Genomic DNA, 10,813 nt, shown 5'->3' on the forward strand with positions numbered 1-10,813 from the left:
CCCTGGAGTCAGAAGTACCTGAGTTCAACCTGAGTTCAAATCTGGCCTCAGACACTTAATAATTATCTAGCTGTGTGACTTTGGGCAAGTCACTTAACCCCATTACCTAGCTAAAAAAAAATTAAAAGAAAAAAGAAATGATGAACATAATTAATGCAGAAATCTATGGAAAGGTTACTTAAAATTCTAAATAGTGAAGAAAGTAAAGTCAAGCAAATTATGACTACAGAAATGTAAATGGAAAGAATTGAATCTGAAAATTGCAAAATTATAAAGAATAAGCTAAGTCCTCAAGAAGACATAAGAAAACTTTTCTTCCCACTCCTTTACAGATTTAGGTATGTGGGAGGGGGTGTGTAGAAAGATGGAACAAGGCATATAATATGAGATTTTTTTTAGATCTATATGATAGTTAGAATAAACACTTATTACCTGCTTATTCTATTTACTACATCTACTACATTCCTCGAGCTATCCTGAGCAATTTACAAATATTATCTCATATGATCTTCACAGCAATTCTGTAGATATATTCTATTATTATCTCCCCTTTACAATTAAGGAAACTAAGGCAGACAGAGGTTAATTAAGTTGACTAGGGTCATACAGCTAAGTGTCTGAGGTGGGATTTGAATGCAAGTTTTCCTGATTACAAGTCCAGAACCCTGTACACTATTACACAACCTGTCTCTTAACATTATATGTTCCCTGCTTTTTTTCCCTCTCTTCCTCTTTGTCTTACCTTTTGAAAACATTTATGATAAAGGTTCTCTCAGATAGGGTCAGGGGAGTAATTCAAGGGGAAATAGAGGTAAGGTAAAAATGTAAATATATACATATCAATGAAAATCTCTTCTAAAAAGGAAAGAATACGCTCTAGGAATTTAGGAAAGAAAATTTCTATTTGAATTTCCATTTTAAAGATGAAGGTGTGAAAGCACATCAGGTTAGAAGACACAGTAGCATCTTCTCTTTGTTACATCATAAAAATTTCATGTCAGTCTTCTGTTTTGTTTTCTTTAAATGCTCTTAACTAAGCTCCAAAATTTAAATATATTTTTAAAAAGCAACAATAATAGTGACATTATTAAAAATAGTATTTCAAATTTTGGATGTTTTATCCTCACAAATTTCCTTTAAAGTGATTATTATAATTTTTATTTTTTTCCTACTTAAACACTGAAATTCTGAGGCCCCCCCCCAAAAAATTAAATGAACTTCCTTTAGTCATATAATTAGTAAATAATGGTTGCAAGAAAAAACTCACATTTTCATAACTCCAAATCTAGACTTCTTTCTAACTGCTCTTATAAATCTATTCCATACAAATAAGTATTTAAACTATGTGAGCAAAACTGACTAATTACTATTGCTTTCTTTTAATTCTTTGCTTACTTATAATTGATAGAAATTGTTGGCTTTATTTTTGAAATTTTTCTTTTCCTCTGATCTATTCCAATATAGAATGAATGAAATGAAAATCAATAGAAATTATATATATATATATATATAGATATATATCTTTTCAATTTAGCAAAGTAATATAATAGAAAGTTGATTATTAGCAACTGTACATGTCACCCTACCCTTATGTTCTCTAACAACTGATAAAAGAAATTAAGATTTACTGTGCTAACATTAACAAAGGAACAATAATAGCGTGTCTTGAATTTAGCAGACACTGATCAGTAATCTGATTCTTTTTTCAAAGCTGAAAGTAAAGTGTGCCATATTGTTTTGATTCTATTTATTTTCCTCACATTGTAGTACTTCAATATATTCTCTTATTTTTCTCTTGATTCTTCATAGTTCATATTCTTCAAAATTCTATTCCATTCTTATACCATTACTTTTTGGATGATTAATTATAGGGAAATTTTATGTGATTTTCCCCCCTCATATAATGAATCATAGAGGCAGCTAGAAGACACAGTGAAGAGAGCAGCAGCTCTGGAGTCAAGAAAATCTGAGTTCAAATGTGGTTTCAGACACTTGATAATTACCTGGATGTGTGACCTTGAGTAAGTCACTTAACCCCACTGCCTTGAAAAAAAAAACAACTAAACAAATTACTCATAGAATAATTATTCCCTACAATCACCACATAACTTACTTTAACCTTTCTTCTTAGTCCTGGCATTTTTTAAATGACATTAGATAGACTAAATCAACCAATAATTATTATTACTTGATTATTATGCCTTGTCAATGCCATTGTTTGTTCTCTTAAAATGAGACACTCTGATCTCAGTGTTCTGGTAATCTCTTAGGAGAATGTAACATGTTCCCAGATGAGTGAATGAATCATACATAGAAATAAATATAAACAAGCTAATAACCGCTAAAGAAGATGTTTAAGCAATTAATGTTTCATACTCTTAGTTCAGATTGGGAGAAACAAGACCACTTTTAAGTTTTAAGTTGTTAAATATTTAACAACTAGTTCTCTGTGGGAAAATGTAAACAAGTGACACATTTTTAAGATGAATCTATTACTCTCCTATCATTTTTGTAATTACATGTAATCATTAAACAATATTTCAAACTTTGATTTATAAGATTTGCTGATTTCCAAAGTGTAAATGTTTGTATTGAAAATGTAACAGTTCATTCTCAATATTTGGTTTTAGCTGGTTCCAGCACACTTTTACTTATTTTAAATATTTGTATAAGTGCAAAATGTATAAGTTCAATTCAATCAGTCTATATTGAACATCTATTATGAAATTCTATACTTGAGTGGTGATTGTGTACAGTAAAAAGAAAGGTAACATACAGGATTGCAATTGTGTAAGGCTCTAATTATTTCTTTAATGAATGAATGATCTGTCTGATTGTTTTAATCTGTGAGGAAACTAATGTGCTATGTGAGCAGACAGTAATGTTACATTCTATTTAAGATTATTTCCTATGTATCCTAACATGTATGTGTGTGTGTATATATATATATATATATATATATATATATATATATATATATACATCTATATATTTAAAATTCATGAGCTCATATCTCATTATTAAGGATTTCTCTTTCTGTTTCTCCCTATTCTGAATGGTTCATAATAAAGTTTTACTTTGATCCTGAACTAATGGATTCTTGTTTTTTCTCTTTACTTCCTATTCCCTGCTGCCTACTCCCTATTAAGATAACCAAATATGTATTTTGAAGATCTCAAAGAACATAAAGTTTGTTTGCTGTGGATAGTCAACCTAGGAAATAATAATATCATTATTATTCTGTTTAGTGGGGAGGAAATATTAAGGTCATGTAGTACTGGAGATAATGTATAACTCAATATCAGTGGCACAAAAGGTGAAGCATGGAAATGGACTATAATACTACAGCACCACTAAGTCCCAGAGAAGAGATAAGGAGAGAAGAGCCTCATTGAATACTTGTGCTCAGTTAGAATGGTTTTCATCCCTGAAAGGAGATGGTGTCCCCACCCCAAAAGTTTTCATTTTCCTTTCCGTCCTTCATTTCCTAATAAAATAAATAAGATGCATTTATTTAAACCATAATCTTAACTCTTCTATTCTGAAATGAATTTATCAAGTGAAAATGATAACATGATATTCATCTTTTATACAGTGAGGGGAAAGGATAGTCATCTACAAGAGTAGATGATTCTGACCATAATGGAAGTGGTATCTTAAAATTTACTTCTAGATACTTTTATGATTATGCCTTTCCATAAGCACAAGTATAAAAGACAATTATCTTTTTTGATCCTGAAACTCTGAAATTTTTTGAACAGAATTATGCCTCAGTATTAGACTTAGCTGGCATAAATAAAACAAAAATTATAGTTAATAACCAAGGAGTTGCTAGACTCAATAGAAAGCAAACTTCCCATTCAGAGGTTTTGAAATATACTTCTCTACTTTCATCCACTCTTATTCTGCAAAAGTATTGTTTAAGTATTGAATACCTACAGAGGTCTTCTATTCCCTTGGACTCTACCACTATCCTCCCACAACTGAAATAATCCACTTCATACTAAACTGGGAAAATAATGGCATAATGCAAATTCTTAAAGACAATAACTGCTTCTTGAGACAATACAAGGCAAGAAATAATAAGGAAAAAAGTCTTGAGAGATAGAAAGAATATGTTTCTTTCTTTTCTTACTCTTCTCTTTTGGTGTTTGTGTTCATATTTGTACACCCATCTGGATATCTTCAATAGCTACTTTTACTCTGAACATACATACTTTCAGTACAATTATCTTTCTCTGGAATTTTCTTTTCTTTTTCCACTTCATTACCCCTTCCTCTCACCTTTCCCCCTCACTCTTATCCCTACTACATACAATAATTTGTCTAGTACATGGAACCCAATATTTGACTACTTTCTTACTTTTAAAGTTTATTGATCCTTGCCAGCTTACATTCACCTCTCTGATAAAGAGCCCCTACTGAAATGGGAAAGAGGAATTTGAAGACTCCCAAAACAAAAGTCATCTACCTGAAAATGTTGATTATTTGCCTTGAATTCTTTCAGACAAATATAATCTGGATATACCTACTGGTTGAACTATATACATGAAATGATTATAGAATAATATATGATACAATATGAATACATGCTAATAGAATGTATTCCTTTGAACTAATGCTGTATGTAAGGAGTTTTTGAGAGAAGAGGGAGGCAAAAGTCTGCAGCCGTCCTTCATGGTCATCTGACTTAATATGGGAAAAAAGATCCTGTTCAGTTTGACCCTGACCTACTTTTACAATCTTATCCTCCATTACCTCCCACTCCCTATACAGATCCTACACATCAAAATGCAGACAGTTGAACCAGATGGTTGGTTATCTTATCCTATATAAAAATTCTCTCAGGTTGATAACTTTAAACAGATAATTGTCAGTTGCCCTTACTTCATGTCCTTTCTTCTTTATTTCTTGACCTTGATCTGAGTGGACAAGTTCATAGTTTTTCCCCTTAGCACTCAAACTTAGTTTCTAGCTTTTTGCTTAGACAGTAATATCTGATGCCAGTGTCAACTCCTAGCTGATACTTGGCTCAAATTTGCTTTCCTCTTTAAGTCTCAACAAGAAACACATCCCTTTCAACAAGCATGGTATTTTCCTCAAGGACTATTATCTACACATAATCTTTGACATGTCAGCTGTTGATTTCTCTACTACCCTATCCTCTTTCTCCTCTTTCTCCTTTTTTGTCCCCTCCCCTCAAACTTCTCCCCTCACCAGCTCTCTAAGTAGATCAGATGCAACATTTAACCTTTCCTCTGTCTAAGGTTTCCTCTCCACTACTTTTCTTCCTGCCTATGTTCTTTGCATATTTTAAGATCCAATTTAAGTTGCACTTCTATAAAAAAGAAAGTCTTTTGTGAACTTTGAGATTGTTCTATATGGGAGATTGATTTTTTTTAAAATTTTGTGGGTGGTGTAAACTTGTATTTTGTTTGTTCACTTACATTTGAGTAGGGAAAGGAAGAAATATAATTACTTGAGCAATAACTGGATCGATTCAAACCTGCTGTTCAATCAAAGTATTTTAGTTGCCTGAGATTATAACAACAATTAGCATTTATATGGTGTTTCAAGGTTTATAAATTACTTCACAAACAACTCTAGATATAAATTACATTATTATCCTCATTTTTAGATGAGAAAATAACTAAATAGAGGTTACATGATTCACCCAGACTCCAAAAGTTAGTGTCTGAGACAGGATTTGAACTTTGGTCTAACACTATAATTTTGGTCTATAACAAAAAACTAAGTGAATGGTTATATACTGATCCACTTGATGATGTTTTTCCTTCATTCTCGAAGAAGACCATGACATCAGGGATATGATGCCATGACAAGCACATGAATTGGATTTGAGTCAAGGGGTGCTGTGCTAAGTCATCCAGTCTGACTTTCTCCTCCATAACCATCTAGATCCAGTGGCCAGATATGAATCAGGATGTCTGCCCCTAGATGCAAGGCAGACAGGTTAAGTGACTTGTCCAAGGTCACATAGCTACTGAGTGTCAAGAGTTTGAGACTGGATTCAAACTCCTTTCCTCCTGACTCTAAGGCCAGTGTACTTTCCACTGTGCCATCTAGCTGCCCTACTGATCTACCTAATAGCCTCTAGACTGATGAAATTTAAAATTGACATAGTAATCATCACAGAGAGAGAGAAGATGCCACTGACAGATATCCAGGAAAATTAATTATCTAATATCTGCTTAAAAGCATAATGGATCAAGTAAAATCTAAGGAATTTCAGCTAAGTAGAATAGGTTAAATAATTGTGACCATCTAACTTGAGAAACAGTATTTCTAATTACCCTGCCTTGAGGCATAATTTTGTCAATTGATATGTGCTCCATCCATGTTTTTTTTTTTTTTAATGTTTTTGCAAGGCAAACAGGGTTAAGTGGCTTGCCCAGTGCCACACAGCTAGGCAATTACTAAGTGTCTGAGACCAGATTTGAACCCGGGTACTCCTGACTCCAGGGCCGGTGCTTTATCCACTACGCCACCTAGCGGCCCCCCATCCATTTTAAAACACACTTTATCAAGAATACTCTAGTAGTGTGGCATGTAGGCAAATAAGAGAGAGACTGGAAATAGAACTAGGTGCTGGAAGAAGTAACAAAAGTCAGCATCAGTAACAGAGATAATTAAGGTTTGGATATGATAGAATTCTATAATCAGACAGTCAAGCAGGTTTTGTTTTTTTTTTTACCAGGGAGGGTCAAAGAAACTAAAAATCACAAATTGGATTTCAGTTATCAGGAAAATTTTGAAAGTAAACAAAACTGAAATCGCTGGAGCTAACAGAGAGGTCACTTAGATCTTTTTTATTTTCTTTTTAACCAATCAGCCTTCTCCTCCTTTATTATACGTAACAGAGACAATATTCTGAAGCTCTGGAATTTTTTCCCTCTGTTTCTGATGACTTTTTGGCAAGTAACTTTCATAGTCTACTACATACATATAGAGCAACACAATATGTTTCACTTTATTCCCTTTCTATCTTCTGGACAACCATCTTGCTTTAACAAGTGTCAGAGGTAGCATTTGAAAAAAGATTCTGACTCCATAACTGGTAGTCACTTAATCATTCAATAAATATTTATTAAGCACCTATAAAGTGCCAGACACTGTACTAAACTTTGGGTATATTTACTAAAAGAGTCAAAAGATTATCCCTGCCCTCAAGGTGCTCACAATCCAATGGGGGGACAGAGGTAAATATAAATATACAAGCAAGTTATATGTGGGATAAATAGTATATAGGATTATAGAATATAAGATAAATAGAATACAATTAAAAATGGGAAAGTTCTAGAATTAAGAGGAGTTGTGAAAGGCTTCCCGTAGAAGACAGAATTTTGGGTGGGACCTAACAAAGGTCAGGAGAACTAGTAAGAGAAATGAGTAGAGAGAGCATTCCAGACATGGGAGACCAATTCTTATTAGCAGATTAGCAAAGAGGCTAGTCTAGACTAATAGGAATGGTCTGGGTTGTAAAGAGTTATGAACACCATATTTTATATTTGATCCTAGAATTAAGAGAAAGCTACCAGAATTTATTGAGCACAGATCCACATTTTTGGAAAATCACTTTGGTGATTGATGGGAATAAATTGGAATGGGAAGAAACTTGGGACAGGCCAACCTACTACTGCAATAACCAAAGTATGAAGTGATAAAGGCTTGCACTAGAAAAGTAGTAGCGTCAGAGAAAAGAATAGAGTTTTTGAGAAATAGCTTATTTGAGAGATGCTGCAAAAATGAAATTGACAGGTTTTAACAACAGATTGGATATTGGGACAGGGCATTGGGGGACAGTGAGAGATAATTAGGAAGACACACAGGATGATATCCAGGCTGCAAGTCTGAGGAATTGGGAGGATAGTGTCCACTATAGTAATAGAGAAATTAGGAGAATGAGAATATTAGGGGGAGAGATAATGGGCTGAATTTTGCACATGTTGGGTTTAAGACATTTATTGAACATCCATCTTGAAATGTCTGAAAGGAAGCTAGAGATGTGAGATTAGAGATTAGCTAAAATTTTTAGACATAAAAGGTTAATTTGAGAACTATCAGATTAGAAAAATATTCTTTCTGTACTCTTTCAAGTATATCATGATGCCACATTTAAGCTCAAAGTCATATCCTTTCTATACTGTCTTGTTTAAGGGAACTGAAATGTCTCTTTTTTATTCCTTTTATGCTAGTATTTTACCATTACAGGACTCTTACATAGTCCTATTCTTTAATTAATTTTGGTGCACATTTTAGCATGGTAGTGATGCACCTTACACAAAGGAAAAGAGACATAAAAACATTTGCCACGCATATACTCCTGGTGAGCTAGCATATCAGTACATGCTTGTTCAAGAACCACCCAAACATTTGCTGATTTTACTTGCCCTTTTGCAAATTCCTTTGTCAAATTTTATAATTTTGTTTCTTTTTTTCTGTTCTGCTCCATCTGGTTTATTCCTCAGTACCAGATCTCATCTTTATCCATAAAATAACTGGCTGAACAGTTCCAAAGAAAGCAACTTGATCTAGACTGAATTAAGGGCAGTGAATTTTCTTTCTTGTTATCCCTTCCCATCCTCAGGACTAAGACAATGCTATCAGACCCTGTTCTTTAACATATTACTTTATCATACTCTTAGGAAATTAAAATATGTTTACTTTTTCATGGATGTTCAAATTGTTCCTTTAACTAGATTATAAATTCCATGTAGGTAGAAAAGAGAGCCTTAAGCTAGTAATATTGGCCCCTGAGGTAAGATTCACAAAATATATCTGTAGCAATCAATGTAGCAAGCAACAAGAATTTATTAAGCATCTATTTTTTTAATTTAAATTTATTCACTTATTTCAACAACATTCAAAGATATTCAACATTCACTTTTTTATAAGATTTTAAGTGAGTTCCAAATTTTTCTCCCTCCCTCCTTTCTTTCCCTTCCCCTTGACAAAGACAGGCATCTATTTTGAGGTCAAAAATCAACTTATGTATGTGTCAGAACTGGCCCCATTCTGACCAGTTGAGAAACACAACTTCCTTCCTTCCTTCCTTCCTTCCTTCCTTCCTTCCTTCCTTCCTTCCTTCCTTCCTTCCTTCCTTCCTTCCTTCCTTCCTTCCTTTCCTTCCTTGACCTGGTCAAACTGAGACCTGTTAAAGACCCAGAGTTAATGAGGCCAAGGTTTGGAGACTTGGACTTTTTTTTTCCAGTAGAGCTATTTCTCTTATCAGTTTTCCCTTCTAAAAGCCTATGCTGAACCCCTCTCAGCAGTTCAGAGATCTAGGACAACCTTATTTGATAGATTATGGATTATATTATCCCCAAACAGAGGAAGAAAAACAAAACAAAACAAAATACACAGGAAAAAAAAAACCTACTGAATCTGATGAGCACTTTATAAAAATCATCTCTTATGTATCTCTTCCCCTTAATCCTAATTCCTCATGCCAAAGACTACTAATTTTAAATATGTTTAACAAAGTATGTATGTAAAATGCTAACCTAATCATTCCCAACTGAGGGGAGGGGGGTGGGACAGGAGAGTGGAGGGAAACTTTGTAACTTGGAAATATACATGTACAAATAGAAGAAAATTTAAAAAAAAATAAATTAAAAAACCCTGTGCTGATGGAGGTACTAAAACTAAAGGAGAGCAGGAGAGCTTCTTACCTGAGTACATCAATGGAGATTTTGATTCTATTAGACCTGAAGTCAAAGGATATGAACTTGTCTCAATTCCTGATCAAAACTACACCAGTTTTACTAAATGTCTTGAAGTACTCCAGAAGAATATAGTAGAAAAGAACTTTCAGGTTGACATCATTATGACTTCAGGTAGACTTTCAGGACAGTTTGACCAGATCATGGATTCTGTGGAGATCCATTTTCATGTAACTAAGATCACTCCAATGACTGTATCATTATGCAAGAAGATTCTCTCATGACTGCTTCAGCCAGGAAAACAGAAACTGAATGTAAATATGGAATTTGAAGGAGATTGGTGTGGCCTTATTCCTGTTGGAAATCTTTGTAAGCAATTCACTGCAGTAGGTCTAAAGTAGAAACTCATAATAATGTGCTCATGATCCTAACCCTAAGCTTTACCTCAAACACCTATGATAGCACTGGAGTTGTGACTGTGAAAACAGATCACTTACTCATCTAGACCAAGGGATCAAAAATTACCAAGAAGTTGACACTTCATACTTCACCCTGCTCAAGACTGAACAACCAGAGGAATACATCTGGATTAGAACATTACTATAAACCAAGAAGGGGAAGGGGGGGGGGGTAAGTTGTGTTTTAATAATTGTTTTCCTTCAATTTTGGATTTAACATTTTTTTTAGGTTTTTTCCTAGTCAATGGGGTTAAGTGTCTTGCCCAAGGCCACACAGCTAGGTAATTATTAAATGTCTGAGGCTGGATTTGAACTCAGTACTCCTGACTCCAGGGTTGGTGCTCTATTCACAGCACCACCTAGCCACCCCCTGAATTTAACATTTTAAAGGAGGGTTTCAATTTTTTTTTAATTACGGGAAAATTAATGACAAATTACATGTTATCAAAATCAGGTGGAAAAAACCCAAATTTGAATTGCTCCTTTCTAAAATTCAGATTTGAATATTCACAGTAGAATTCACCAAAACCTTCAGCTTTAGCTCCTACAGCAGTCCTCCCTTTAAAGCTCTTAATACATTCCTCAGGAAACTATTAGATCCTACCCACCCCCACCCCCCACCATCTCCCAGTTGCATTTTCTTAAGAGTAAAACTTTTTAATTTACTCTGCT

The 10,813-nt window shown here is 33.9% G+C and overlaps 1 pseudogene; it reads left to right on the forward strand.

Moving 5' to 3' along the window:
• The window catches only part of LOC141505710 (thiamine pyrophosphokinase 1 pseudogene), a 72,099-nt pseudogene extending 61,911 nt beyond the window's left edge, over positions 1-10,188 (forward strand).
• Positions 10,189-10,813: the final 625 nt, after the last annotated feature.

The sequence above is a fragment of the Macrotis lagotis genome, chromosome 1, assembly GCF_037893015.1.
Source record: "Macrotis lagotis isolate mMagLag1 chromosome 1, bilby.v1.9.chrom.fasta, whole genome shotgun sequence".
In the NCBI taxonomy this organism is placed as follows: domain Eukaryota; kingdom Metazoa; phylum Chordata; class Mammalia; order Peramelemorphia; family Peramelidae; genus Macrotis; species Macrotis lagotis.